The following is a 6,164-nucleotide window of genomic DNA, read 5'->3' on the forward strand; positions in this document are numbered from 1 at the left end:
GCCATTAAACGTAAATGTAGCAATCTCCTTGGCTTTGTCTTCTCTCGTGCTCACATGTTAAGAGTTGCACCTAGTTCAGAAATCAAGATAGAAAAGCACAAAAAGTGTGCATTCTTCACTAAATCCTGCCCCCTAGTGGTAAATGGAAATAGGAATTGGGTATGATCGCTATGCAATGGATATGGCTACATGTTTTTGGATGAGCATGTACAATAGTACAATAGTTTTAAATCTTAGGTAATTATCTATCCCAAAACAAATATGTTGTGTATTATATTACATTTGCTTGGTTGCCAAAAGCCAAGGTGAAAAAAACAACAACTAAATAATTCTGTAGATTTCAGTTAAAGGCCCAATATACTGTACAGTATGTCCTCAAATCTATTTAATAAATAGTTAGCAATAAGGCAAACTATATTCCAATAACAGACACTGTAAGGGTTCACCTTATTCATTCATTGTGATGATTTTGAGTATGAAAACAAATGAACCACATGGATCTGCCTCTAAAAAAATTAAATAACATCAAATATGAAGAGGTTACCAAAGAAAATTGGCCCTTACAGGCAACTATAGGTGGAAGCTAAAGCGTAAACTTCATAGTGGAACTGTTTTGAGCTTTGAACACACGGTGTGTAATCATTGTGAAATTCTTATTTATTTAGTATACTCATAAACCATCCAGACCTGCAGGGGGCGCTGAATACTTACATTTCAGGGAGACATGTAGACTTTAACTCATTTCATTAACCCAATTAAAATAATCCAATCATATAATGTAATATTTACAAGGCACATCCTCTCTTTAAAGTCATTTGGTTGTATAGAAAACATGAGAGGATCTTTGTCTCCTCCGCAGCCGTTCTGAAACTGAAATGCTCGTAATTTACTCTTTCTGCAAGTCTATGACATTATGCAGTGTGTGTGTGTCTCATTTTTCCACTGGCATTTAATCATGGGTACTAAAACTTCCCACAACTGAGAGTAACCTCGCTGCCACTGGTGTTAAGAATAAGCGTGCCTTTCAGGGATTTTCAGTGAACGGATGTTTACCCAGAGCCTGAATCACAGGAGAGAATGTGAAGTATGTTGAGAATCTGTGAAAAACATGCCTGAGGTGTCTGGATGTCTGTTGAATCCACACATATTTTCACTCTGAGCATCAAAACAGAATAAAAACATGAAGAGAGTTAAGGGGAATAATAGTAAGTTGAAAAGGGGGGGGGGGGAGGGGGGGGGGGGGTTGCATTCATCATTACATGTATTTTATCAATGCTCCTATTCAAGTTTGCTTGAAAACACAATTTTCTTATGTTAGCAATTTTTTTTTAAACGTTGTATTTACATTGCTGGCTCTCCTGTTTGTCAACACAGTAAATCAACATGATCCCTGGTGTCACCTCTTCCTCAGAATGCCCCCGTTGTGAGAGGAGGGTTGAGCATTGTCATCCAGGAGAGACAGATGCCAGCACGCTGTGTGGGAGACGGCTTGAAAGAGTGCCAGCGTAAACACCCCCAGACCACATGTTCTCCCAGGGCAGAGGGGCTGGCCTCTTTCCAGGCACATCTGCACACAATCCCTCAGCTTTTAGCAAGCCAGCCAAGGAGACAGAGAGGAGGCAAAGGAGAGAGAGAGAGAGAGAGAGAGAAGAGTTCCCAGACAGGGAGAACCTGCTTCCTCTCTTACAGTGGTGTCAATGATGAAAGTGATGACATCGGCGTGAAACAATAAAAAGCAGGATCACGAGGTTCTTCTCCCTGTCTGCAAAGTTAAGAAAAAAAAATGCTGTGTGTGTGTGTGAGGGCTGAGCGCCACCTTTGGAACCGTATACGTCTATATCACGCCACTATAGACTCACATGCCAAGGTCTGAGAGAAGATGTATTGCTCCATAAATCAAGCTCTTGACTCTCACACAGCCTCGCTCTGCATCTGCACTGCATGCATGAAATACACCGCGGCTGTGATTGTTCAACAAATTTAATTCTGGCATGCTCGTTCTCTTGAAAAAAAAAAAAAGCATCATCCCAGCTCATACTATGCCTAAAATGTGAATATAAATGTTCTCCCATCTGTCTGACGTCTCTAACAGCTTCTCTTGGTGGCTGCCTTTCAGTTTGCTAGTAAAGTGAGGCTTTGTGCATGTTTTCACAGAGAGGTAATTACTGAGCAAGCTATGCTGACAACACCTGAGGAATGTGGAGCATGCACCAGCAGCCTGTGTTCTCCTAACCCCCCTCATCACTCACCCCAACTTACTTCTTCCCCCATCTGTAGGCATCCCCCACACAACCCACTAGCCAGAGCCCCGGTCCAACATAAAGTTTAGCATGACATTTTTACAGGCGTCTTAGATTTGTAGATAATGCAGTTATGCAGCGTTCTTTTCTGTGATATTTTGGTTGTTCTACCAGAAAACATACCTCAGGTCTAGATTAATCTAGATTAAACTGCTCTATCAACAGTTTTCTACTGTAGTGTACAGTTGCAATCACATCAGATTCATTTTTTTTATCCGTTAGTGGAGGAAACACCATCCAAAAACCCACAGCTCCCAACGGGCCCCATATGCCTGTTACTGGTGAATTCACAGTGTGTGTTGGCTGTGTCACTCCCCAAACTGTCCTTGAGCTGTGTGGAACTCACAGCTCATCTGGCTTAACACGCACACACATATCAAAACGTTGCATAGATTGAAATGGGGGAGTGTACAACTCTGGGTGACCTAATTGTGGGCTGAAAATGGACCACGAGAAAAAAAGAAAACGTCAATATCCAGCCGGAGTGAATGATGGCCATGCAGAATAATGTTGTGTTGATGCAAATGGCACCAATGCATCAAGTTTTGACATTGTGTGAATGTATGCGAGTGAATGACAGAGAGATAGAGGGAGAGAGACAGATAGAGGTTATGAATTCAGCTTAAGCTCTCCGGTCTGTCTGACAAGACCAGGACGGAATCCCACGTGCATCTAGATGAACATAAGCACAGTGTGTATGCCCTCTGTCTTTCTATGCTGCTGAATTGTGCAGTTGTGTCTGTAATAAAGCTAGTTCTGATTATGCAAATGCCATGGCGAGAAAAAAACACACTGTATGGCTGAATGAACAATTGCATATGTTTTCCACACACTTGGGGTTAATCAGTCAGGGTACGCAAGACGAGACAAAGGGGTCAGGGGATTTAGTTGCCAAGCAACTTCTGTTGATAATAACTCTGTTTTTATTCATATGATGAGACTCTTCAACATCTAATTGGCGACAACTGACGAAAAAGCAGAGGGATGCAAGATCATTTCTGACTTGGTTATACAGTTCTCGGAGGTTGTGTTTTCGGTTCAGTTTGTCAGCAAGGCTTACTGAAGAGACGACTGGCCCAATGTTCATGACACTTTCTAGAAGGATGAAGCATGGACCAAGGAAGATCCCATTACATTCTGGATCCGAATCACAGTGCAGAAACGCAAATTACGTTTCCCTTTCGCTCTGTGCCCTTCTAGTTTACATCAGGAGTTCATTGTAAATTTGGGTCCGACCAAGAAACATGGAAATGTGGAAATTAGTAGAGCTGCAGTCATCCCCTAACATTATATAAGAAGTGTTGAAGAAGTAAATTAAAAGCTGAGTGCAGCATTTTAAACTCCACAGTATCACAGGCAAATAGAATACCATCAGGTATATGTTCAGGAAAGCAGCTTTTCACCGACATAAACATGTCCGGCGTATACAACTAGTTTTCACCAAAAGTAGCGTAATACAACAAACTTAGGACATTTAATTCTACTTTTGTCTCTTATCATATTAGATGTTACTACAGAGAGAATGAATTGAAACTACACTACTGTTCTGATATGTTGAGGGATTCATCAATAATCACAGCGACATAATCTGTGTACGCTGAACATTTAAACCTCTTTGCCTATTTTCTCCACGTCTTTCATTTTTTTTAAATGTATTCTTTATTTAAAGGCAATACTCTATCTCATAGCGCTCCCCTGTTACTCACTGGATAATGGATAGCCAGGCGAAAAGAGCTGCTAACTAAGGGGAAATGTGTTAAGTGCACCATAATGGTCTACATGCTGATTCAAAGCTTTTCCACCTTTAGGAGATACATCTGCTTTGTTTGTTTAAAAGGACCAAAATAGAAAAGAATGCCAGTGTTGGCTTCAACCAGATATTCAGATTTAGCTTTGTTTTACCTTTAAAATTGTATTTATAGTTAAAAGTGCTTTGATGCTAAACATATGCAAAGATTGTCCAGACAAAGTCATAAGGATGTGACATTAAAATATGTAAAATAACATGGTTTGATCATTTTGATGACTTGTGGATGAATGGTGACCAGGCCTCTGTAGAGCCAGATTTGCTTTGGTGCCTTCCTCCACACCTTGACTGAAAGGAACAGTGTGTAGCATTTAGGGGGATCTACACACAACAATGAAATATAATATTGCAAATATATATATAATGATTTCTTTAGTGTATTATCATCTGAAAATAAGAATCGTTGTCATTTTGTGACCTAAGAAGGAGCCTTTTATATCTACATGAGTGGGTCCTCTTCACGGAGCCAGCCACCATGTTTCTACAGTAGCCCAGAATGGACAAACCAAACACTGGCTCTACATAGGGCCATTCGCCTCGTCTAGGGCCACCGTAGTTCTACACACTTGGCACACAGGAGAAGTTTCAATTGGTTGCAATCTGCAACCTCACCACTAGATGCCAACAAATCCTACACTGCACCTCTAACAAATTTAAAGTGTCCCCCAGATAAACTCAAACTGGAAGGGTTTTAATCAATTTCTGGAGCTGAACCTGTGTCTATGCTTGGAGCAACATAAAGATCACAGACAAAAACTGAGAAATAAGGCATTGGCTGAAAATATAAAAGTTGTCGTTTATGGCCGATTCAATAAAACTAGGGTGAAGTAGTTTATTTACACATCATTACGACATTTTGGAGAAATTAAAACTCTGTATACCTTCTGCATTTATATTTGTATAAAAAAAACATTTTCTCCGAAAACAATTTCCCAGATAGTTTAGTTGTTCCGTTAACTTGCCTTTAACTACAGCTTGGAGACAGGTTCTTACTTTTCCAATAAAACAATAAATAAATCAAAGGAATTAGGGAAGATTTGCCACATGAGGATATAGAGTCGCAGTGAGTCATGTCTGTTTCCTTTTCACTTGTGCTATATTGCCTTGAGGGAGGAAAAATGTATGCGTTTGCCACTATATTATTTGCTCCAAGGTTATCATATGTGTTTATTCATCTATCTGTAAAATGTATGCGTTTACATCTATATTCTTTTGGTTCTGAGTTTGTATTATACGTTTGCTCAGGTAATCTTTATAATCTTACTTTCATACTCTTTTGTATCAAACTCAGTTCATGCCCCGGCATAGTCATATAGTCACAGACATAGGATTAGTCACTGGATTCATATATTTCATGAGGCCTAAAAATAGGTATAGGGTCCAGTTGAGACCGGCAGCATGTCACCCCCATGATGTCCCCAGGCAACAGGATGCCCTTTGTGTATAGGCCCCGGGACCAGACTGTCAGGCGCATCTTGGGTCTCTATGACCGTCGGAAGGCTGTGATGATGTAGCCAGAAGTTTGGCAGGAGCATAAATTAAGAAGAAGGGAGGGGGGGGGGGGGGACTGAGACAAAGCCGGGGAAAGATTTAAAGCCACCATCCAAGCAGCACATAGGCCCATACATAGTAGATGTATAGATACTGGACATTGGACTGCATTCCTGTTGAGTTAGCATGACCACAGGATCAGAGATCAGTAGGATCCTCTGACAGGTGTCCCTTATGATATTTATTAATTAGTGAACCAACTGTATATCTCATTGGCCCAGATGTCCCCCACCCCCCAGGGGAAACAGGATCCAAAAAACCGTTATGAATCCCTACTTTATTCATGATGAACGAAATTACTGTTTTAGAGGAACATTTAGAGCTGATGAGTAAAGGGGGGGGGGGGGGGGGGGGGGGGGGGGGGTGGTATAAAGTAAGTTACAATTCTTTGTTTTAGTCAGTTGAGTCCAGACAACTCAATTTGCTTGTATTCTGTAGTACAAATGAATCTGCGTGAACTGAAGAAACTTCAATCTCTCTTGTGTTCTGTGGGTGTTCCTTACTGA

The sequence above is a fragment of the Anarhichas minor genome, unplaced genomic scaffold (assembly GCF_050575085.1).
Source record: "Anarhichas minor isolate MPS153535 unplaced genomic scaffold, ASM5057508v1 ptg000003l, whole genome shotgun sequence".
In the NCBI taxonomy this organism is placed as follows: Eukaryota; Metazoa; Chordata; class Actinopteri; order Perciformes; family Anarhichadidae; genus Anarhichas; species Anarhichas minor.